At 42.7% G+C, this 25,630-nt stretch overlaps 1 non-coding gene across 1 annotated transcript; it reads right to left on the bottom strand.

The window, feature by feature from the left end:
• Positions 1-4,199: 4,199 nt before the first annotated feature.
• Positions 4,200-4,272, bottom strand: TRNAR-CCU (transfer RNA arginine (anticodon CCU)). The gene has a single exon. It is a non-coding gene; the product is annotated as a tRNA-Arg (tRNA).
• Positions 4,273-25,630: the final 21,358 nt, after the last annotated feature.

Genomic DNA, 25,630 nt, shown 5'->3' with positions numbered 1-25,630 from the left:
CCGCGAGCCACCTGTGCGCCTAGAGCCCGCGCACTGCAGCGAAGAGGAGCCCCCCTCCCCCCCCCCCCCCCCCCCCCCCCCCGCTCTCTGCAACTAGAGAAAGCCTGCGCACAGCAATGAAGACCCAACACAGCCTAATTATTTTTTTTAAAAAAAGAGTATTAGCATTAAAAAACAAAATTGTGCATCAATTGAAATTTTGATTTTTCTATTCTTTTTCTTTCCCTGCTCTCCTCTTGCTCGTGTCCAGTAGCCCTTCCTGATAATCCCTGAGGAACCTGCAAAGATCTAGCCAGAACAGGTATTCCCATGCTCGTCGGCCATCAGAGCGAACCGGACTTCCAGTGTGAACTAGATTACTGCTTTTCATACATGTGTTTAAAAGCAGAATTTTTATCTTCTAATGCAATGTTACCCAGAATTCATTCACTTTTAATTCATCCATGCATTCATTTATTCCAGTTATTGAGCACCTATTATATGGTACACACAGTCATGAATATATGTCGCTCCTACCAAATACGGGTCTAAAATTCAGTCACATTCCTTTTAACATTAAAACTAGGGCTTCCCTGGTGGCGCAGTGGTAGAGAGTCTGCCTGCCGATGCAGGGGACATGGGTTCGTGCCCCGGTCTGGGAAGATCCCACATGCCGCGGAGGGGCTGGGCCCGTGAGCCGTGACCGCTGAGCCTGCGCGTCCGTAGCCTGTGCTCCGCAACGGGAGAGACCACAACAGTGAGAGGCCCGCATACCGCAAAAACAAAAAAAAAACAAAAAAAAAAAACATTAAAACTCAACGCGCGCGCACACACACACACACACACACACACACACACACACACACACGAAAGCCCACTCTTCCCTAGAGGACCAGCAGCAGGAATAACCAGTTTTGTTTGCAGGGCGAAGAAGGGTGGAGAATGAACCTAGGAGGCAGCGGAAAATCCCTTTCTACAAGGTGATGAAATAAAATTCATAGTTTATGGCAAGATAAGAAAAATTTAAACATAAAATTTTTCTTTGCCTCTTTGGGCAGCCTCCCTTCCCTTTGGTGCATGTGGTGTATCTGCTTTAACCAGACCTCTTTAGGAGATAACATTCTTTCTTAATCTCATAAACGAGATAAACTTCCTTCTTAATCTCGTAAAGGGCCAAGACCCACGTGGAAATCTGGATTGTGTAAACTGTCAATTGACTATAGCCCTTCGTCTCAAAGATAACTGTACTTTGACCTCTAAAGAGGGAAATAGTCCTCAGAGCTTTCTGAAAGACTGTCTCCCAGGCTATAATCCTCAGGTTGGCACCAATACAATTTTCCATTTCTTTCTTAGATCTACTACTGATTAATTTTTTCATTGACAAAGGTCACATACAATTTAGTAAGGGACTCCTGGAGTCATCTAATAATGACTCATTGTGATATTGTTATTCATAATCAGAAATATATATTTGGTCACAGTCCCTTTTCCTAGCACAGAGCTCCTAAAACCCTTGGAATTTCCCAAGTGAAGAGAGTGACCAAGGTGTCTTTTGTGATGTTAATGGTGACTTTTGGACCTCACCTCAGATTGAGGGCAGTAGGCCAGGAGAATATGGTTGATTCTCCTGGCCTACTCCTAGCGGGTTGGAACATTCAGTCCCACGCCCCCATCTCCAGGGAGGAGAGGGGAGCTAGAAGCTGATCCGTCACCAGTGACCAATGATTAAATCAATTGTGCCTAGGTAAGGAAGTTTCCATAAAAACCCAAAAGGATGGGATTTGGAGAACAAGAATGCTTCCACATGCCACTGTGCTGGGCCCAAAACTCCATGGGGACAGAAGTTCCTTTGTTCGGCACCTCCCCTATACATCTCTATATCTGGCTGTTGATTCGAATCGTTTAATATCCTTTGCAATAAACAAGTAATCTAGTGAGTAAACTGGTATCTGAGTTCTGTGAGCTGGTCTAGAAAATTAATCGAACCCAAGAAGGGAGTCATGGAAACCTCTAATTTATAGCTGTTGGGTCAGAAGCACAGGTAACAACCTGGACTTGTGATTGGCATCTGAAGTAGGGACAGTCTTGCAGGACTGAGCCCTTAACCTGTGGGATCTGATGCTATCTTTGGGCAGATAGTGTCAGAATTGAGTTGAATTGCAGGACACTCAGCTGATGTTGGAGAATTGCTTAGTGCGGTGGGGTGGGCGGGGGAACCACCCATCAGAATTAGTGCCAGAATCAGGCTTATCTAATAATGGAATCCCAGTTTCTGTGGAAAAACAAAGGAAAAGCAGTCTCTGGAAGGGAGTTTTCCCAAGTGCCCCTGACTCATACCACACAGCTTATCCTGAAGTGAACCTTACTGTGGTCTATGCTCTATGTTTCTTTGAAATGATTCAAAAACAGGGATTTTTTTTTTTTTTGCTGCACTGTGTGGCTTGCAGGATCTTAGTTCCCTGGCCAGGGATTGAACCCAGGCCCTTAGCAGTAAAAGTGCTGAGTCCTAACCACTGGGCCACCAGAGAATTCCCCACAGGGATTTTTTTCTTTAATTTATTTTTATTCAAGTATAGTTGATTTACAATGTTGTGTTAATTTCTGCTGTACAGCAAAGTGATTCAGTTTTACGTATATATATATATATTCTTTTTCACATTCTTTTCCATTATGGTTTAACACAGGATACTGAATATAGTTCCCTGTGCTATACAGTAGGACCTTGTTTATCCATTCTATATATAGTAGTGTGCATCTGCTCACCCCAAACTCCCACTCCATCCCTCCCCCATCCCCCCTCCCCCTTGGGAACCACAAGTCTGTTCTCTATGTCTGTGAGTCTGTTTCTGTTTTGTAGTTAAGTGCTTTTGTGTCATATTTTAAATTCCACATATAAGTGATATCACATGATATTTGTCTTTTTCCTTCTGACTTAACTTCACTTAGTATGATAGTCTCTAGTTCCATCCATGTTGCTGCAAATGGCATTATTTCATTATTTTTTTATGGCTGAGTAGTATTTCATTGTATATATGTACCACACCTTCTTTATCCATTCATCTGTCAATGGACATTTAAGTTGTTTCCATGTCTTGGCTATTCTGAACAGTGTTGCTATGAAAATAGGGGTGCATGTATCTTTTTGAATTATATGCCCATGGGTAGGATTGCTGGATCATATGGCAACTCTATTTTTAGTTTTTTGAGGAACTTCCATACTGTTTTCCATAGCGGCTGCACCAATTTACATTCCTGTCAACAGTGTAGGAAAGTTCCCTTTTCTCCACACCCTCTCCAGCATTTCTTATCTGTAGACTTTTTAATGATGGCCATTCTGACCAGCGTGAGGTGGTACCTTATTGTACTTTTGATTTGCATTTCTCTAATAATTAGTGATGTTGAGCATCTTTTCACGTGCCTGTTGGCCATCTGTATGTCTTCTTTAAGAAATGTCTATTTAGTCTTCTGCCCATTTTTCGATTGGGTTGTTTGTTTTCTTTGTTTGTTTGTTTTTGTTTTTATTGAGTTTTATGAGCTCAAACACAGGGATTTTTATTTTATTTTTTTATTTATTTTTATTTATTTTTGGCTGTGTTGCGTCTTCGTTGCTCTGTGTGGGCTTTCTCTCTAGTTGCAATGAACGGGGCTACTCTTCATTGCAGTGTGTGGGCTTCTCACCGGGGTGGCTTCTCTTGTTGCGGAGCACAGGCTCTAGGCGTGCAGGCTTCAGTAGTTGTGGCACGAGGGCTCAGTAGTTGTGGCATGCAGGCTCAGTAGTTGTGGCTCGTGGGCTCTAGAGCGCAGGCTCAGTAGTTGTGGTGCACGGGCTTAGTTGCTCCGCGGCATGTGGGATCATCCCGGACCAGGGCTCAAATCCGTGTCCCCTGCATTGGCAGGTGGATTCTTAACCACTGCGCCACCAAGGAAGCCCCAAACACAGGGATTTTTAAAGGGAAGAGTTATAGTTTCTTAGGTTCACACAGGTAGCTGGGAAATCCCTCACAGTACTGCCTGAGCAAAGAAGGAGAGCTTTGTTTAGTTTAATTTATTTTTAATATTTATTTATTTTGGCTACACCAGCTCTTAGTTGTGGCACTTGGGATCTTTAGTTGTGGCATGCGGGATCTTTTAGTTGTGACATACAGGCTCATGGTTGCAACACACAGGCTTCTTAGTTGGGGCATGCAAACTCTTAGTTGTAGCATGCATGTGGGATCTAGTTCCCCGACCAGGGATCGAACCTGAGCCTCCTGCATTAGGAGTGCAGAGTCTTACCCACTGGACCACCAGGGAAGTCCCCAAGAGAGCCTTGCTTAGAGTCAAAGCCATAACGGGTCCAGAGGCATGCATTGGTTCCAAGGGGAGAGCCTGAGTTAAAATAGAAAGAATCACTAAACTTCCGATAAACGTTTCTTCAAAGTAAAAACTAGTTATTCCCAAAAGATTTCTGCAAAGTTAAAAAGAAAACCTTTTTTAAAAAACAAAACCTTAGGAGATTAATGTTACTGTTTTTTCTTGGCTAATTTCTTAATGGGCATATGTTTAAGTTTTAATTTAAAGTAAGTCAGTTGGCTCTTAAAACCAGATTACATCACTGATGTCTTAAAAATATTGTTTAAGTAGCTTAAAAGAACATATGAAATGCAGACTGCATTTTTAGGGTTTCTTCAAATAAATAGAAAAACGCTGATGTGAGAAAAATCTTGAAGAACGAAATATTTTAAAGAACACTTAGTTTAAGGAAACACCCACATACCCCCCGAGTTATGGGAAGATATTTATAGCTAGTACTTATTATAAATCCACGAAGTGCAACGAGGTAAATACATTTATCTTGGATAAAAGAGTGAGACCTTCAAAGGGAGATTTCTGAGCTGAGATGGAGAAGTAGCATGAGACTGACTCTTTCTTCAGCAAGTAGCTAGGGAATCTATAAATATGGCAAGATTCTAGAAGAAAAGAAACAACACAGAAACCATTTTAGTCTCTACCTTTCCTGCCACAGGCGATCAGTCACTTGATGGAGGCAGTTCTATCTTTTATAAACACTGCTTGATCCTGATGACAAGTAGAAATTATAATGGAGTAATCGCAGTTCAGGCATACAAAAATGGAGTTGGGGAGCCATTGAGGATCTGATCTCAGACAGTCTCTGCACCACTGAGAACCTGAACTTTACTGAACTATAGCAGACCCAAGGACACCACCAGCTGTCTTCAGAGCAACACCTGCCAGCTGCAACGTTATGGTCTCAGGGTCTCCCCTTATAACTGTGCGACGATCTCAGACCCCATCCAATCCTTACTTAATAAGCACCCTTACTTCTTGCCAGCTCCAAATTACAGTTCTCAATAAAAACTCATTTAACTGACTGTAACCTTGCAGTTTTTGCCTTTGTAAGCCTCCCGCACTTTGTTGTACAGCCAAACACAATTCAAGTGCTTCTAGAATCTGTGTCTCCCCTGATGCAGTCCTAACAAACCACAGATAAACACTTTTTATTTCAGTCAGGTCTCCGCTTCTGACGTTTTGGTTAACAGTCTGTGTCTCTAACCTCCAGCTTGATTGCCATGCAGTTTCAGTCCCTACCACCTCATCCTTGGATGGTATGATCGCTCCCTCACTAGTGTCCTGCCTTTAGTTTCCCAGCATCCACCTCCTTCATCCAACTTCCACCTCGCAGGCAGAATTATTTCTAAGATGCAAGTCTGACCACTTACTTCTCTATTTAGTAACCTTCAATGACTTAACCTTACCTCAATAGGTACTGTATCGGTAATAAATTATCCTAAAATGTAGTGGCCTCAAACAACTGCAGTCACGTATGGGTCAGGAATTTGGAAAGGGCTTGGCCAGGAAACTCTTGCTTGGGGTATTCCACGAGAAAGCAATCAGATTTTGACTGGGGCAGCTGTTATCAGAGGCAAGGATCACTGGGGGCCGTCTTGGAAACTGACTAGTACACACACTTAGGATAACATCTAATCTTCAAATGTCCTTCAAGGCCATTCACCCTTATCGTCAGGAACAAGGACCTGCCATGTCCTAGTACATCTCCAAGTTTGCTATTTTAGAACTAAGGGGTAGTTTTTCATTCATTTACTCCTAAGGCCCAGTAATTAGAGGTGAGAGCTCTACTCCAATTGGCTCATTTATTTTAATTTTCTTGCAGAAGCAAGGGTGAGTACCACTTAAAAATAAAATATTCTTTGGTTAGTATTAATGACAAATACAAAATTATCCCGAAGTCATGTATATAAAACAGTATACATTAAATTAATTATGTATATTTAGAGCAACATAATGTGCTTAATACCTAAAGTTTAATAATATTTGATAACTTAAGTACAGCAGTCAATATTTCAATACAAAGTTCAGTTAATAAAATTAAATGTACTCAATATTTCTCATCTTCCTAAGACAAGATGGGCACAACACTCTTCTTTATTTCTTCCTAACGCACTTCTCAGCCCAATTCTTAGCATACAGTAGGTGGTCATGAAATATTTGTTGGATTGGATTGAATAGTACCGGGAATAAGTAATCCCCCAGCCCCCTCTTTGCAGTTTCTTCAGAATTTCTTCAGAGCAGGAGACAGTATTGTGTTCCAGGCACTATGCTAAGCACTTTACATGTATTATTTCATTCAATCTTCACACCAATCTTACAGTGGTGGTACTTTAATTTACCCATTTTGTAGATGAGAAAACTAGGCTTAGAGAAGTTGGTCTCTACTATTCATAGCCTTACCAAATCTTTATATTCCATAGTTTGAGTCCAGAAAAAGACTATTCAATTAACCTTATGCCTAGTTTTGAATATACTGATTCTATCGTTTCTATTTGAAAGCCAATTTTGCATGTATTTAGCAACACTATTATTGAAATAACCTTTTCTTCAGGATATAGAATAATGTGCTGTAGAAGACCTAAACAGAAAGTACAATACTCCTTACTTCTAAGATACAGTTTTACTGTTCTCACTATAAAGTTCTGAAATCAGGATGGATGTAGCCTATTGCTAGTGTGAACATTTAATGCACTGCCTGTTTTGTTTCTCCCAAATGCTGTTGGTGTACCTTAGAATTGCAGAAATACATTATGTCAAAGATGTGGCCCATGCCTCTGCTTCCTCCTGGTCTGTTAAAGAATGTGATACAGGGCTTCCCTGGTGGTGCAGTGGTTAAAAATCTGCCTGCCAATACAGGGGACACAGGTTCGAGCCCTCGTCCAGGAAGATCCCACATGCCACGGAGTAACTAAGACCGTGGGCCAAAACTACTGAAGCCCACACTCCACAACTACTGAAGCCCGTGTGCCTAGAGCCCATGCTCCACAACAAGAGAAGCTACCACAATGAGAAGCCCGTGTACCACAACAAAGAGTAGTCCCCGCTCTCTGCAACTAGAGAAAGGCCGTGCGCAGCAATGAAGACCCAACGCAGCCAATAAATAAATAAATATTTTAAAAAGACAGTAATGCATTATTTAAAAAAAAAGAAAACTATGACAACTTGAAAATATAGAAAAAACAAAGAATGTGATGACAATACATATGCTTCATAAAGCTGGGCTGACATCCTGTTGTCTTCCAGGAACTTTCTGGCTTTCTGCCATACTTATACATTTACAGAATGCATCTGCAGAGTTCAGCATTTTTAATTTTGAGAGCTTAAAGCACTTTAGAGACTCTGGTTTCTATTCTGTGGCAAACAGGGGTATAATATACAATCTCTTACATGTCAAAGAAAGGACCTTTGATTTTTCTGCAAAAGACCATTTTTCTCCTCATGTAATAACTTAAGCATATTGACTTAAGGGCTGTTGTCATTACCTTCATCATCACCATCACTATCACCATCATCATGATGTGCATGTAGTGAGGGAAAAAAATTTTCAACACCCCAGTGTTCCTTTCAGAGTTATAATTATTAAAGTTGAAGAGCACATTTTAAAATTAATTATGAAGATGAGACCTTTGGGAATAACTTGGGTGGCCTGGAGCCAGTAAAGAAAGAGCTAAACTGCTCTATAAGAAATGAATGATGGGCTTCCCTGGTGGTGCAGTGGTTGAGAGTCCGCCTGCCGATGCAGGGGACACGGGTTCGTGCCCCGGTCCGGGAAGATCCCACATGCCGCGGAGCGGCTGGGCCCGTGAGCCATGGCTGCTGGGCCTGCGCGTCCGGAGCCTGTGCTTCGCAATGGGAGAGGCCACAACAGCGAGAGGCCCGCATGCCGCAAAAAAAAAAAAAAAAAAGAAATGAATGAGAATCTGGGGTATTGAGGACCAGTAGGTTAGGGAAGGATGGGGGCTAAAGCAAGATGAGGGGGAAGCTAAGGCTGAAATCTGACCCACTTTCTGCTGTCAAGCTGCATATTGCAAAGCCTTCTGAAGAAGGGCTGCCTTTTTCTAAATGTGCACGAAGATGTCATATGGGCCAGCAGTGACCCCAGCAGGGACCCAGCACAACGTGGATGGAACAGGTACAGGAACAGGTTCCTTCCATAAGAAAGAATGGACCAGGGACTTTTTTTTTTTTTTTTTGGACCAGGGATTTTTAAGTTCAGAAATGTTAAAATCCTGTTTAGGTCATTCGGCCCTAGAACATCATCTCCTCCATGGCTCTCTTCCTTTGATAATATATGCTTACATATAGTGTGGATGAGCGATGCTTCAGGGAGAAGAGATTGGGGCAGTCTCCAGGGACAAGGTGGGGAAAAGCAAGAAGAAACACTGAGTAGAAGGGCTCTAATGTTGCTGGAAGGAAGACCTCAACCAGAGGACACCAAGAGGAGACTAAGCCCCAGAGTATCCTCAGAGACACTGGGATTGGGTATTTGAACCAAATGTTATCTGAATTTCAGAGGGCTTGGGAACATCCATGGAGCTGACATTTATATTGTACACATATAAATATCATTTAAAAGCATTTGCGTTTTCAACAAATGTTGCTGGAACAACTAGACATTCACATGCAAAAAAGTTAATCTAGACACAGACCTTACACCCTTCTCACGCACACACACAAAAACTCAAAATGGATCATAGACCTAAATGTAGAATGCAAAAGTATAAAACTCATAAAGGATAACATAGAAGAAAATCCAAATGACCTTGGGTTTGCTGATGACTTTTTAGATACAACACCAAAGGCCTGATCCGTGAAAGAAAAAATTGATAAACTGGACTTCATTAAAATTAAACTTTTCTGCTCTTTGAAAGATACTGTCAAGAAAATGAAAAAAACAAGCCATAGACTGGGAGAAAATATTTGCAAGAGACGTATCTGTTAAAGGACTGTTTTCTGAAATATACCAAGAACTCCTTTTTTATAAATAAATTTATTTATTTAATTTATTTTATTTTTGGCTGTGTTGGGTCTTCATTGCTGTACAGGCTTTCTCTAGCTGTGGCGAGTGGGGGCTACTCTTCATTGCGGTGTGTGGGCTTCTCATCGTGGTGGTTTCTCTTGTTGCGGAGCATGGGCTCTAGGTGCATGGGCTTCAGTAGTTGTGGCCCACAGGCTTAGGTGCTCCGCGGCATGTGGGATCTTCCTGGACCAGGGCTTGAACCCATGGCCCCTGAATTGGCAGGCGGATTCTTTTTTTTTTTTGTGGTACGCGGGCCTCTCACTGCTGTGGCCTCTCCTGCTGTGGAGCACAGGCTCCGGACGCGCAGGCTCAGCGGCCATGGCTCACGGTCCCAGCCGCTCCGCGGCATGTGGGATCCTTCAGGACCGGGACACGAACCCGTGTCCCCTGCATTGGCAGGCGGACTCCCAACCACTGCGCCACCAGGGAAGCCTGCAGGCGGATTCTTAACCACTGTGCCACCAGGGAAGTCCTGAAATACATGAAGAACTCTTAAAAACTCAACAATAAGAAAACAAACAACCTGATCAAGAAATAGGCCGAAAATCTTAACAGATAACTTACCAAAGAAGATAGACAGATGGCAAATAAGTATACGAAAAGATATTCCATATCATATGTCATCAGGAAAATGTGAATTAAAACAATAAGGTACCACTACACACCTATTAGAACGGCCAAAATCCAGAACACTGACAGCACCACAGGCTGGTGAGGATGTAGAGCAACAGGAACTCTCATTCATTGCTGATGAGAATGCAAAATGGTCCACCCACTTTGGAAACAGCTTGGCAGCTTTTTTAAAAAAGAACTAAACATACTCTTACCATACGATCCAGAAGCCATGTGTCCTGGTTTTTACCCAGAGGAGTTGAAAACTCATGTTCACACAAAAACCTACACACAGATATTTATAGCAACTTTATTCATAATTGCCAAAACCTGGGAGCAACCAAGATGTTCTTCAGTATGTAAATGGATAAATAAACTGTGGTCATCCAGACAATGGAATATTATTCAATGCTAAAAAGAAGTAATCTCTCAAGCCATGAAAAGACATGGAAGAACCTTAAATGTATATTACTAAGTGAAAGAAGCCAATCTGAAAAGGCTGCATACTGTGTGATTCCAACTATATGACATTCTGGAAAAGGCAAAACTATGGAGCTAGTAAAGAGATCCGTAGTTGCCAGAGTTCAGGATGGCAGGGAAAGCTAAAAAGGTGGAGTACAGAGGACTTTTAGGGCAGTGAAACTACTCTATGTGATACTGTGGTAGATACCTGTCATTATACATTGTCCAGACCCATAGAATGTACAACACCAAGAATAAAGCCTAGTGTAAACTATGGACTCTAGGGGATAAAGATGAGTCAGTGTAAGTTCATCAACTGTACCAAATGTACCACTCTGGTGGGAGATGTTGATAATGGGGAAGACTATTCATGTGTGGGGACAGGGGACGTATGGGAAATCTCTGTACCTGCCACTCAATTTTGCTATGATCCTAAAACTGCTCTTAAAAAAGCAGTCTAGAAACCGAAAGTGGGCAGCACCGGCCTCGGCTATAGCCCTGGCAGAGACAGCGGAGGGAGCTGGGCCCAGAGGCACGGGGACGGGCCGCGGGCCCCCAGAAAGAGTTTTTTTCTTTCTTTCTTTTTTTTCCTCCTTTTCTTCTGAGCCGTGTGGCTGACAGGGTCTTGGTGCTCTGGCCAGGTGTCAGGCCTGAGCCTCTGAGGTAGGAGAACCGAGTTCAGGACATTGGACCACCAGAGACCTCCAGGCCCCACGTAATATCACTTGGCAAAGGCTCGCCCAGAGATCTCCATCTCAACGCTAAGACCCAGCTCCACTCAACGGCCAGCAAGCTCCAGTGCTGGACACCCCATGCCAAACAACTAGCAAGACAGGAACACAACCCCACCCATTAGCAGAGGGGCTGCCTAAAATCATAATAAGATCACAGACACCCCAAAACACACCAACAGATGTGGACCTGCTTCCCTGGTGGCGCAGTGGTTGAGAGTCTGCCTGCCAATGCAGGGGACACGGGGTCGAGCCCTGGTCTGGGAAGATCCCACATGCTGCGCTGTGAGCCATAGCTACTGAGCCTGCGCATCTGGAGCTTGTACTCTGCAACAAGAGAGGCTGCGATAGTGAGAGGTCGGCGCACCGCGATGAAGAGTGGCCCCCGCTCGCCACAACTAGAGAAAGCTCTCACACAGAAACAAAGACCCAACACAGCCAGAAATAACTAAATAAATAACAAAGGTGAAATAAAGAATTTTCGTACATACAAAAGCTGAAATAATTCATCAGAAGACCAGTATTACCAGAGTTGTTATAAAATGTTCTTCAGGGAGAAGAAAAATTGTACCAGATGGATATCTGTACCCACACAGGGAAGTTAAGTGTACTGAAAATGGTAAATATGTGGGTAAATATTTTAAAAATCACTCATTTTTAATAAGCAATGTTTATTATTTTTGCTTTAAACAAAATGTATTAAAAATAATGTATATAATAATATATTATGGAGTTTATAACAAATACAGAAATAAAATGTATAACAACAAAGGATGGAAGGAGGGAAATTAAGATATACTGCTGTGGGCTTCCCTGGTGGCGCAGTGGTTGAGAGTCCGCCTGCCGATGCATGGGACGTGGGTTTGTGCCCCGGTCCGGGAAGATCCCACATGCCGTGGAGCGGCTGGGCCCGTGAGCCATGGCCGCTGAGCCTGTGTGTCCAGAGCCTGTGCTCCGCAACCGGAGAGGCCACAACAGTGAGAGGCCTGTGTACCGCAAAAAAAAAAAAAAAAAAGATATACTGCTGTAAGGTTCTATTTATTGATTGATTTTCGGCTGCATTGGGTCTTCGTTGCTGCGTATGGGCTTTCTCTAGTTGCAACAAGCAGGGGCTACTCTTTGTTGCGGTGCGCAGCCTTCTCATTGTGGTGGTTTCTCTTGTTGCAGAGCACGGGCTCTAGGTGTGCGGGCTTCAGTAGTTGTGGCACGCAGGCTCAGTAGTTGTGGCTCGCGGGCTCTAGAGTGCAGGCTCAGTAATTGTGGCATAGGGTTTTAGGTGCTCCACAGCATGTGGGATCTTCCCGGACCAGGACTCAAACCCATGCTCCCTGCATTGGCAGACGGATTCTTAACCACTGAACCACTAGGGGAGTCCCTGCTGTAAGGTTCTTACGCTAAATGTGAAATGGTATAATACAGCTTCAAGTCAGACTGATGTTAAAGATGTATATTATAAACACTAAAGCAATCTTAACAAAAACAAAGCAAAGACTAATAGCTAATAGCTAATAAGTCAATAAAAGTGATAAGATGGAATCGTAAAAATAGTGAATTGATCTAAAGGAGGCAGAAAAAGAGGGAAAAGGAAAAAGAGAACAGATAAGACAAAGAGGAAACAAATAGCAGACTTCCCTGATGGTGCAGTGGTTAAGAATCCGCCTGCCAATGCAGGGGACACGAGTTCAATCCCTGGTCCAGGAAGATACCAGATGTCACGGAGCAACTAAACCCGTGTACCACAACTACTGAGCCTGCGCTCTACAGGCCACGAGCCACAACTGCTGAGCCTGTGTGCCACAACTACTGAAGCCCGTGAGCCCCAGAGCCCACGTGCCACAACCCCTGAGTGCACATGCTGCAAGTACTGAAGCCTGTGTGCCTAGGGCCCATGCTCTTCAACAAGAGAAGCCACCACAATGAGAAGCCCACGCACCACAACAAAGAGTAACCCCCACTCGCCGCAACTAGAGAAAGCCTGTGCACACCAACGAAGACCCAACACAGCCAAAATAAATAAAATTCTTTTAAAAAAAGAAAACAAATAGCAAGATGATTGATTTAAATACAGCCATATCCCATATCGATAGTTAACATTATATATAAATGGCCTAAACACCTTAATGAAAAGGAAGAGATTATCAGATTGGGTACAAAGCAAGCCCCAACTACATGCTGCCTACAAAAAAAACCCACTTCAAATATAAAGATACAAATAAGTTAAAATAACGGAAAAATATATACCAAGCTAACACTAGTCAAAGGAAAGCTGCAGGGGCTACATCAATATCAGACAAAGTAGATTGCAGAGCAAAGAATATTAACAAGTATAAAAAGGTTCATTTCACAATGGAAAAGAGACCAGTTCCTCAAAGGATAATCTTAACTGTTTATGCACTTAGTAACAGAGTTTCAAAATACATGAAGCCAAAATGGATAGAATTGGAATGAGATATAGACAAATTCCACAATTATAGTCAGAGTCTTCAACATCTCAATAATTGCTAAAACAAGTAGAAAAAAAGTTAGGAAGGCTATGGAAGACTTGAACAAACTATCAACAAATGTAACCTAATTGACACTTACAGAATACTCTACCTAGCCAAAGCAGAATACACATTCTTACTTAAGGACACACAGAATATTTATCAAAATAGACAATATTCTGGGTCATAAAACAGGTCTCAATATATTTAAAAAATTCAATAATACAAAGTATGTTTTATGACCAAATAAAATGAAATTAGAAGTCAATGACAGGACTTCTCTGGTGGCACAGTGGATAAGACTCCACGCTCCCAATACAGGGGGTCCAGGTTCGATCCCTGGTCAGGGAACTAGATCCCACATGCATGCTGCAACTCAGGGTTCACATGCCACAACTAAGGAAGCTGTGTGCTGCAACTAAGGAGCCCACCTGCTGCAACTAAGACCCCATGCAACCAAATAAATAAATAAATATATATGTTTTTTAGAAGCTAGTAAGGGCAAAAGAGAGAGAGCTTACTAGCCAAATGGAGTCTTAAAAAAAAGAAGTCAATGACAAAAAAAATTTGAAAAATGCCCAAATATTTGGAAACCAAGCAACACCCTTCTAAGTAACTCATGGATCAAGGAAGAAATCAGAAAGAAATAACATGTGGCTTCTTAATTTACATTTCCATTCAGTGAAATAAATTTACTCCTCAAATGCTAATTTATTACACTTCTTAAAATGCTTTCCATTTTTCATATCCAATCATCATGCGGAAGCACTCTAGTCATGATTCTTTCAGGTTTAATGTATGTATTTTATTTCTGGAGATCTATTTTCTGTCCCTAGGGAGAAGAACAGTTTTATCATGAGGTAACCTTGTACACTGGGTTTCAGGGAACTGAAACCCACCTCAAACCAGCTTAAGTAAAAAGGAGGACTTGTTGGAAAAATCCTGGAATAGCTCACAGAATTGAGGAATGCCATGTATATTAGTTTCCTATTGCTGCTGTACCAAATCACCACAAATCTTAGTGGTTTAAAACAACACAAATTTATTATCTTAAAGTTTTGAAGATCAGAAATGAAAAAGAGTCTCATGGGACTAAACTTTAGGTGTCAGTATGGCTGCTTTCCTTCTGGAGGCTCTAGGGGAGAATCTGTTTCCTTGCCCTTTCCAGCTTCTAGAAACCAGACACATTCCTTGGGTCATGGTCCACTTCTTCTGTCTTCAAAGACAGCTCTGTTGGGCCAAGTCTTTCTCAGACTGCCATCTCTCTGGTTCCCCTCTTCTGCCTCTCTCTCCCACTTATAAGGACACTTGGGATTATATTGGGCCCACCCAATATAACCCAGAATAATCTTCCCATCTCAAGGTCAACTGATTAGCAAACTTAATTCTATCTGCAAACTTAATTCCCCTTTGCCATGTAGTAACATACACACAGGTTCCAGGGATTAGGACATGGATCTGTTTGGGGGCCATTATTCTGTCTACCACACCATGTAAACTACTTGGGTTTAGAAATGTGCCATGCAGTGTCACCTGTATTGGGGACAGGAAGCTGTAGTCTGTTTCTGAGGGCAGCTTTGGGCAACTTTACTGGAAAATGAACTTGGTATCTTTAGGGTGTCTTTAGAGCTGCAGAAAGAAGTAAGTTTTTGAGTACTTCCAGATCTTTTTCAGGAGCACCCAAACAGCAGGCCCATTTATCCTAAGATTGTCTTATCAGCAAACTTAATTTCTACAAAGGACATGCAGAATACTCTCATACTATTTCTTGTTCGCTTAAAATTTATGAAACAGGAACTTCCCTGGTGGTCCAGTGGGTAAGACTCCGCGCTACCAATGCAGGGGGACTGGGTTCGCTCCCTGGTCGGGGAACTAGATCCCGCATGCGTGCCGCCACTAAGAAGAAGTCCGCTTGCCCAACTAAAAGATCCCGCGTGCCACAATGAAGATTCCGCATGCCGCAGCTAAGACCCAGTGCAGCCAAAATAAATATTTATTTTTTAAATAAATATTTAAAAAATAAAATAAAATAAAATTTATGAAACAATGAAATAATGAGCCAGTTGATAGAAAAGCAATTATCATATAAATGTGCTAGTGGAAGACACTTTTGCACTTGCATTTAATTTGGGCCTTATTGAGGTACACAGCCAGTGCCACAGTTCTTTGGTCCACTCAGCAGAAGCGTTAATATAATCTCACAACACGTACGGTTTAATGAAGCCTTCCCATCCCTGTTGCCTTTCTCCTTCTGCTGGGGGACTGAATCAGACAACTGTGATAAAGGACAGCTTATCTTTCCAAGATCTCACCTCCCAGTTACTACCTCACCTTCCTTTGTTTCCATACAAAAGGAGTTAGGAGGAGGTCTCCCACTCCCAGTTACTATTCACAGGGTCATTCTAGCAATTCCCAATTTTCTTTTTCCCAGAATTACCTGGTGTTTAGCTTTCCAGTCTCAAGACAAGGTCCCCTTACTCAGTGGTGGCTTATGCACTTGGCGTGGAGCCTTCCCCTCCAACTTGAGTACTGTCATTATCTTTGATCTGCTGGTCTCCAGTGACCTTTGCCTCCATTTAGTTTTAGCCACTCCCTTCCATGGTCACACCCCGGGAACCGCTACCCAACTGGAACAATAGATTCCAACTCCCCACTTTCTGGCCACAGCATTCTATTCTTCCCGCTCCCTCACCCAGCCCCTGTTTTAGTCTACCTTCTGTAATAAACAAATTAAAATCTCTGTGATTACGTTAGTCATTGCTATGTAGTAAACCACCCTAAAATCTCTTGCCTTAAAACAACAGTTATTCATTATGAACACAGATTTGTGGGTCAACTGGAGTCTGGCTGATCTGGATGAGCTCACGGCAGTGGCAGAGACAAATGCGTGCAAGTGGAAGCACAAGCAATGTCTAAAAGCCTAGGCACACTGTCAAGTCACTTCCACTCACATGTTATGGGCCAGAGCAAGTCCTGTGGTCAAGCCTAACATCAAGGGGCCAGGAAGTACAAAGGGCCGCAGCAAAAGTGTGGACCCAGGGAGGGTGGAAGCACTGGGACCAATATTCCAAGTCAACCACAGTAATTTAACACAATAAAAGGTTTTTCTCCCTTATTTCACAGTTCATCCAGTGTGATCCGCAGGGAAACTCTGTCTACCCAATCATTCAGCAACCCATCCTCCTTCTGTTGTGTGGTTCTCTCATCTCTCCGGGCTTTATCATTCTCTGCATTCAGCTCGAAGATGTGGAAAGAGAGACAAAGTGTGTAGGAGCACTGTGGTAGGCTGAGTAATGGCCCCCAAGGCTGTCCACACCCTAATCTCTAGAATCTGTGAATGTTATCTTATATTGCAAAAGGCAGATGTGATAAGGGTCTTAAACTGGGGAAATTATCCTGATTGTCTGGGTGGGCCCTAAATGTAACCTCTAGTGTCCTCATATTAGAGGGAGGCAAGAAGGTCAAAGGAGGAAGAAGTAAGTAGATGTGAAGATCAGAGATGTTGGAGTGATGTAAAGGAAGGAGTCAGGAGGCAAGAAATGTAGCAGGTGGCCTCCAGAAACTACAAATGGCAAGGAAATGGATTCCCCACCAGAGCCTCCAGAAAAAACCAGTCCTGCTAACACCCTGACTTTAGCTAGTAAAACTGATTTGGGACTAATGGCCTCTAGAAATAAGAGAATAAGGTTGTGTTGTTTTAAGTGACTAAGTTTGTGGTAATTTGTAACAGAAGTAGTAGGAAACTAATACATAAGAGGTTTTTCAGGGGCAGACATGTGCACATCATTTTCACTCATAGCTCATCGAATTTAGTCACACAGCCACTCCTATATGATGGGGTCTGGGGAACGTAATCTCCTCGAATGGCCAGGAGAAAAAAAGAAAGAGGGTTTGGTGAATATCTGGCCAGTCTCCTCCATGGCCTTTCATGGAAGCTTCCAAACTATGTATCCCACCAGGCAAACTGAATATCTTTTAGCGCCTCAAGAGCACCACACTCCTGCCCCACATCAGACCGTTACAATTACTGCAGCCTCAGTCTTGCAGTGAATCCTGTCGGGGGGATGACGGTGGTTTTCACCTGAATTTCTGAGACCCTCCCATAGCAGGTTTATACAACGGCTCCATCCAGTGAAATGCAAGAGGGCAAAAGAAACACCTTTAATGACCTAGAATTTAGTGTATGCTGCCAAGATGAGTTTAAAATTAGGAAACGCATGTTCTGACCTTCCTTTTTAGAAAGTGCAAGCGAGGCAAAGGAAATTGTGTAAATAGCAAGGTCAGAGAAGTGACTAGAAAAATGTGGTTGTAGGATATAAAAGAGTAAATAATTCAGTACCTTTTCTGAATCAGCAAAAGCAGAAGGAAACCTCAAGAGGTCATTTGGCCCAACTCTCTGCTTCTGAGAAGGCCCAGGTGGAAATCATCCCAGATGGGGCGTGGGTGGGGATGGAGACAGGAAGGTATCATGTGTTCTGTTCCAAGATCTTTAAGCATGGAGAAGGTTGTACAGACCTTTCCAAAGTTTTGTCTGAGTCCTCATGGCCGACATACTCAGTACTAATATCTGCTAGGTGCCTTACCCATGAAAGACCTGCTGGCACCCAACTCAGCAATCTTCTGACTTTGAGGAAGGTCTAAGGGATGGGGAAATTCTGGGCCTCGATCATATCCCAAGGAAAGCTAAACCTCAAGACTTCTCTCTTGCCTGGTGGGGCTGAACTGTTAGGTTAGCGAGGGGACAGCCCTCTGAGTCCTCAAACTGAGCAAGGGCATCTCCCTACGGCAGCGCGTGCTCCAGGCATCTGATACCCCCAGTCTCTCCAGACCCAAAGTCTGAAGAGACGAAATCAAGACCCACGTGACTATCCATGCCCTCCTCTTCCCTCGCTTCCCTTTCTCGCCATCAGGGCTAAAAGGGGCTGGCAATACTCTCTCCCTCTCCACTCCAGCCCCATGGCAAAGTCTTAGGAGCAGGTAAGGATATCTTGTTTCAGGGACTTCCCTGGCGGTCCAGTGGTTAAGACTCCGTGCTTCTACTGCAGGGGGTATGGGTTTGGTCCCTGGTCCGGGAACTAAGATCCCATGTGCTGCAAGGTGTGGCCAAAAAATTAAAAAAAAAAAAGTATTTTGTTTCAGCTCTCATGGGAGCGCTATGTTATATCTACTTCCACCAGCTGAGTGTCCTGCAAACGAGAGCAAGGGACCGCTTTTTCTCGCTCTGAGGCAGTAAACTTCTAGACTCAGGCCAGAGGTGGAGAGCTAGGGAACACAATTTAGGAACGTATTGATATTTTTATTGATTAAATTGATATTGATTAAATTGATATTTAATATTTACAAAAACAAACGCTACTTCACTAAGAAGTGGCAAAGGCAGTACTCAAAAGCAGTTCTGTCTGACTCAATTCTTTGCACTCAAAGAAGTCATTCTTTAACTTTTTTTGCTCAAGGTCAGCCTTGCTTTATATTTCCCAGCTTTTTTTTTTTTTTTACTTTTTTATCTTTCAATTTTATAAGTATGCAGCTATCAGTTAAAAATTCCCACAATAGGGACTTCCCTGGTGGCACAGTGGTTAAGAATCTGGCTGCCAATGCAGGGGACACAGGTTCGAGCCCTGGTCTGGGAAGATCCCACGTGCCACAGAGCAACTAAGCCCGTGCACCACAACTACTGAGTCTGCGCTCTAGAGCCCGTGAGCTACTGTTACTGAGTGCGTGAGCCACAACTACTGAAGCCCACACTCCTAGAGCCCGTGCTCCGCAGCAAGAGAAGCCACCTCAGTGAAAGGCCCACTCACCGCACGAAAAGTAGCCCCTGCTCGCTGCAACTAGAGAAAGTCCGCGCACAGCAATGAGGACCCAACGCAGCCAAAAATAAATATAAATAAATAAATTTTTTTTTTTTTAATTCCCACAATATATCTTGGAGCCCATTCCATATCTATTTCCCAGTTCTTAAATTCCATTTTACTGCAATTTAGTTAAAACTCTTTGTTGAGGATCCATTAAGGACTCCTTACTATGCTATTGCCATGGTGGACTTATTCCTGTCCTCAAGAAGATTTAAATGCTTTGGGACTTCTGCTGGCCTGGGTTCTGTTGGCCCTAGTCCTGCGTCAGCCCCACCCTCAACCTTGAACTTTTTCACTTTGTAAATGAACCCTCCTTGAATCTCTTAAGTTGAGTGTGACATCTGTTTCCTATTAGAATCTTGACTGATAGACAGGAAGTATGTGACTCCACTGCTCGAAACTCGAAACTCAAGTGGCAGATGGCTAGCTGAGTCACGCGCCCTTCCAAAATGAGTGGTTTCTGCCCAGCCCAGAGGTTACTGTCATTCCCCAGACCCCTTGTGTCAGGAGGGGCCACCTGACTGAATGTGGGCAGAGGAGATGTTCCTGCTGCCAGGCCTGACCCGCTAAAGCTTCCCACTTGATGATCCTGGTGCTTTCCCTGCTCTTGTTCAATAGCATCTGAACTTCCTGGGCAGGCATTCCTAACCATTTTGCGCCATGGATGCCTGCATCCCTTCTCAGAATCTTTTTTTTTTTTTTTTAACTTTTTGCTTTGGAATAATTTTAGACTTACAGAGAAGTTGCAAAGATAGCGTCCTAGTCCACTTGGGCTGCTATAACCAAATATCATAGACTGGGTGGCTTATAAACAACAGAAATTTATTTCTCACAGTTCTGGAGGCTGGGAAGTCCAAGATCAAGGCACCAGCAGGCTCAGTGTCTGGTGAGGGCCCACTTCCTCATAGACGGCCATTTTCTTACTGTAACCTCACATGGCAGATGGGGTGAGGGGTCTCTCTGGGACCTCTTTTATGAGGGCGCTAATCCCATTCATGGGAGGCGCTAATCACCTCCCAAATAACCTACCTCCTAACACCATCACCTTGGAGGTTAGGATTTCAACATATGAATTTTGGAGGACATAAACATTCAGTCCATTGCAATAGTAGAATTTCCATGTACTCTCCACTCAGTTCTAGTTTCCTCTAAGGTTATCATCTTACATTACTCTGGTACATTTGCCAAAACCAACATTAGTAAAGTATTATTAAGTAAACTCTGGACTTTATTCAGATTTCACCAGTTTTTCCATTAATATCCCTTTTCTGTCCCAGCATCTAATCCAGGATACCACATTATCTCTAGTTGTTATGTCTCCTCAGCCTCCTTTGGTCTGTAACAATGTCTCAATCTTTCTTGGTTTTCATAACTTTGACAGGTACTTCTGAGGAGTACTGGTCAGGTATTTCGTGGAATTCCAGACTAATGTTTTAAATGCCTAAAATAGGATTATAAAGAAAACAAATCATATTGAAATATAAGTATTGGAATTCTTAAAAATTGTGATGCAATAATATATGTGCTTTTTTAAAAAGAATAAATTTATTTATTTATTTTTGGCTGCGTTGGGTCTTTGTTACTGCGCAGGGGCTTTCTCTAGTTGAGGCGAGCGGGGGCTACTCTTCAATGCAGTGTGCAGGCTGCTCGTTGTGGTGGCTTCTCTTGTTGCGGAGCACAGGCTCTAGGCGCGCGGGCTTCAGTAGTTGTGGCACGTGGGCTCAGTAGTTGTGGCGCATGGGCTCAGTAGTTGTGGCTCATGGGCTCTAGAGCGCAGGCTCAGTAGTCATGGTGCACAGGCTTAGTTGCTCCGTGGCATGTGGGATCTTCCCGGACCAGGGCTCGAACCCGTGTCTCCTGCATTGGCAGGCAGATTCTTAACCACTGCAGCACTAGGGAAGTCCTATATGTGCTTTTTTATTAACACATTACATAACTAGATCTAGTAACTGTCTTAACTTTGAAATAGTGGTGAGCGTAAACATTATTTCAAGATTCTGTAACAACTGTAATATAACATGAAAATATCTGTGAGTTGTCTTGGTGGCAGTCATGGGTACCACTAACACTACTGTGATTTGCTGCCTACAGTAAAAGCTAGAGAATATAGAGATGTAAAATTTTTCCCATCCAAGTTTACAGATTCTCGGAATTCTGTGGACTCCATGACTGTCCTAAAGGGACATACACACACACACACACACACACACACACACACACACACCCCTAATAACTAACAATACAAAAGTACACATATTTGTATTACTTGAAACTTCTTTTTCTTACAAGTAACCAAAAGCTTAACCAAAGAAGGAGATATTACTGGAAGAGAGCTGGGATATCTCACTGGATACAAGGAGAAAGTAAACCATCAGGTTTCTTACTGGGCTGCCGTCAGAGCAGCTCTAGGAACCTCAGCAGTATTCTGGGGTGCTCGCCTCTTATGATAGGCCCTGCCATTAACAAGACTCAGCTTCCAACTCTGTTGCCGCATGTCTGCTAACATCCTTAGGCAGAGGAATCTGATTGGTCCAGCCAGCTTGAGTCAGATGTCCTTCTCTGCTCCAATTATCCTTGACTTAGGGGTTTACTGTCCACGATTGAAACATGGCTTTGGGGGCCCACTATCTCTTGAGTGGGACATAGTTCTAAGAAAATGATCGCAAAAGCATTAAAACAAAATCTGAGCTTTTGCTCTAAGCCAAATACCCTTCTGTGTGCTTTATAAGGATTATTTTAGACCTCTTCAAACCCTTTGAGATAGGTATGTGCTATTATTCCCATTTTAACGAAGAAGAAACCGAAGAACAAAACAAAGTTTAGAAAAATGTTCGAGGCTCCATGATAATTAAACGGCAAAGCTGAGATTTACACTCAGGCTGTCTAACTCCAGAGTCTGTGATACTGTTGCCATATTACATAGGAGGAAATAGGCTCAGAAAGACAATTTGACCCACCCATAGTTACAGGATACAGGGCCAAGATTTGAACAGGAGTCTGTCCCCAGAGCCCACGTCCTTTCTTAACCATTATAGGTAAAGGAGGGGAGGTGGTGGACTCAACTCCTGAGCCCATCTTGAAGGATGGGGAGGGGTGGGAGAGGCAAAGATGAGAAGGAAAGTCAATTCAGGCTGTGAGAACAGAGGAGGCCTTGCATTACCTGCACATACCAAAATCTGGGCAGCTCCACTTTCTGGGCCAGACATACTCTTATTCTATTGATTACAATGAGATGGAAAGTTTAGCACCACAAAGCAAAGGGTTTCCTGGACCTGCCATTTTATTCCTACTGAATGCAGTGTCCAAATACTACTTCAAACTCACTCCTGAAGTGGAAAACTTCATGTGTCTGGACACTCTTGGGCGTAGCTGGGGCTGAGCAACAGTACTGAAGAGACAGACAGAAGGAGGGGCAGGGCCTATGGCTGAGCCTTTTGGGGGAATTTTTAGGCCTTTTGCTGTAGGATTTCCCAATCCCTGAAAGTTTCCTTTCTTGGGACTCCTATGATATAGGTTGAAGCCACTTCACAATGAGTTTAACCCTGTTAGTCTTTGCTGGAAACATAGTTCTTGCCCAGGTATTCTTAGATCTTAAACAAAGGGATAAGCTACCCCTAAAAAGATGAAAGCAGCAGGTTTTCCAAACAAGCCCTGGGGTTTGTAAACATTACTCATCCTCCCTTTATGCAAAGATGCAGATATCTTTTCAGAAAAGAACATGGTGACCTTTTGGTATATCATTCTTAAAAACACTGTGTGGGCTTCCCTGGTGGTGCAGTGGTTGAGAGTCTGCCTGCCAATGCAGGGGACACGGGTTCATGCCCCGGTCCGGGAAGATCCCACATGCCACGGAGCGGCTGGGCCCATGAGCCATGGCCACTGAGCCTGCGCGTCCAGAGCCTGTGCTCCACAACAGAAGAGGCCACAGCAGTGAGAGGCTCGCGAACAACAACAACAACAAAACCCACTATGTGTGAGATCCTAAGAAATTCCCCAAAGTCACTTCCTTCTTTCTTCTCTAAACTGAGATATAATTCACATACCATAAAATTCACCCTTTTAAAGTATATAATTCCATGGTTTTTAGTATATTCACCACGTGCAACCAGCACCACTATCTAATTCTAGAACATTTTCATCACCCTAAAAAAGAAATCACATACACAGTAGCAGTCACTCCGTATTCCCCCACCCCTCAGCCCCTGGCAATCACTATCTACTTTTAGAGATGTATGTGTGTGAAGGGACAATTTTCTATTTCTTTTCTGATCTTCCTCCTTAAAAAACACGTCAATTAATATCTGGCACTTTATTAAATAGTGTTGGGAAAATCGAATAGCCACATGCAAAAGAATGAAAGTGGATCACTATCTTACACCATATACAAAAATTAACTCAAAATGAATTAAAGACTTAAATGTAAGACCTGATACCATAAAACTTCTAGAAGGAAACATAGAGAGTAAGCTTCTTTTTTTAAAAAATTAATTTATTTATTTTTGGCTGCGTTGGGTCTTTGTTGCTGCACGCAGGCTTTCTCTAGTTGCGGTGAGCAGGGGCTACTCTTCGTTGTGGTGCGCGGGCTTCTCATCATGGTGGCTTCTCTTCTTGCAGAGCACGGGCTCTAGGCACGTGGGCTCAGTAGTTGTGACTCACGGGCTCTAGAGTGCAGGCTCAGTAGTTGTGGCACAGGGGCTTAGTTGCTCCATGGCATGTGGGATCTTCCTGGACCAGGGCTCGAACCCGTGTCTCCTGCATTGGCAGGCGATTTTTAACCACTGCACCACAAGGTAAGTCCATTAAGCTTCTTGACATCAGTCTTGGCAATGATTTTTTGGATCCAACACCGAAAGGAAAGGCAACAACAGCAAGAAAATAAGTGGTATTATATCAAACTAAAAAGCTTGTGCGCAGCAAAGGAAACCATCAACAAAGAAAATGCAACCTACTGAATGGGAGAAAATATTTGCAAATCATATATCTAATAAGGGGTTAATATCCAAAATATATAAAAACTTATACAACTTAATGGCAAGCAAACAAAAAATTTGATTAAAACATGGGCAGAAGATCTGAATAGACATTTTTCCAAAGACTTACAGATGACCAATAGGTACATGAAAACATGTTCAACATCACTAATCATCAGGGAAATGCAAATTAAAACCATAGTGAGATGTCACCTCACACCCATTAGAATGGCTATTATCTAAAAGACAAGAAACAACGTGTTGGCCAGGATGTAGGGAAAAGGGAACACTTCTACACACTGTTGGTGGGAATGTAAATTGATGCAGCCAGTATGGAAGACAATATGGAGGTTCCTCAAAAAGTTAAAAATAGAACTACCATATGACCCAGCACTTCTACTTCTGGGTATTTATCTGAAGGAAACAAAAATACTAACTCAAAAAGATATAGGCAACCCACATTCATTGCATTATTTAAAGTAGCCAAGACAAGGAAACAACCTCAGTGTCCACTGATGGCTGAATGGATAAAGAAAATGTTATATATACATATACATACACACACAGTGGATTATTATTGAGCTATTAAAAAGGAATGAAATCTTGCCACTTGGGACTACATGAATTAACCTTGACAGCATTATGCTAAGTGAAATAAATCAGAGAAAGACATATACAGTATGATCTCACATGTGGAATCTAAAAAAACAAAAATCAACAAAAAATTTGAGCTCATGGATACAGGGAACAGATTGGTGGTTACCAGAGGCAGAGGATAGGGAGGGGTACAGGAGAAAAATGGGTGGAAGGGTCAAAAAATAAAAAATCCGACAGCTCATTTGTAACAAATAATTTATTGGGGTTGTTTTTTTTTTTTTTGCTTTTTTTTATTTTTTGGCTGCACTGCGCATCATACAGGATCTTAGTTCCCCGACCAGGAAGCGTCTTAACCCCTGGACCACCAGGGAAGTCCCTGTAAACAAATGCTTTAGAAAGCATGTTTATAGAAACCTGTTAATAGCCCCACAGTTTTTTTTAAGCTGCAGTGCCTCACTCACTGGTGCACATAAGATTGCACAATCCAATTACCAAATTGAAATTTCATCCAGGAGAACTCATTTGGTATTGAAAAATTATAAAAGCCATATTTGTCAGCATAGTGAACGTA

The sequence above is a fragment of the Aethalodelphis obliquidens genome, unplaced genomic scaffold (genome assembly GCF_003676395.1).
Source record: "Aethalodelphis obliquidens isolate GAN/ISIS:26980383/991018 unplaced genomic scaffold, ASM367639v1 scaffold10, whole genome shotgun sequence".
Lineage (NCBI taxonomy): Eukaryota > Metazoa > Chordata > Mammalia > Artiodactyla > Delphinidae > Aethalodelphis > Aethalodelphis obliquidens.
This window is presented reverse-complemented; position numbering and strand designations above follow the sequence as displayed.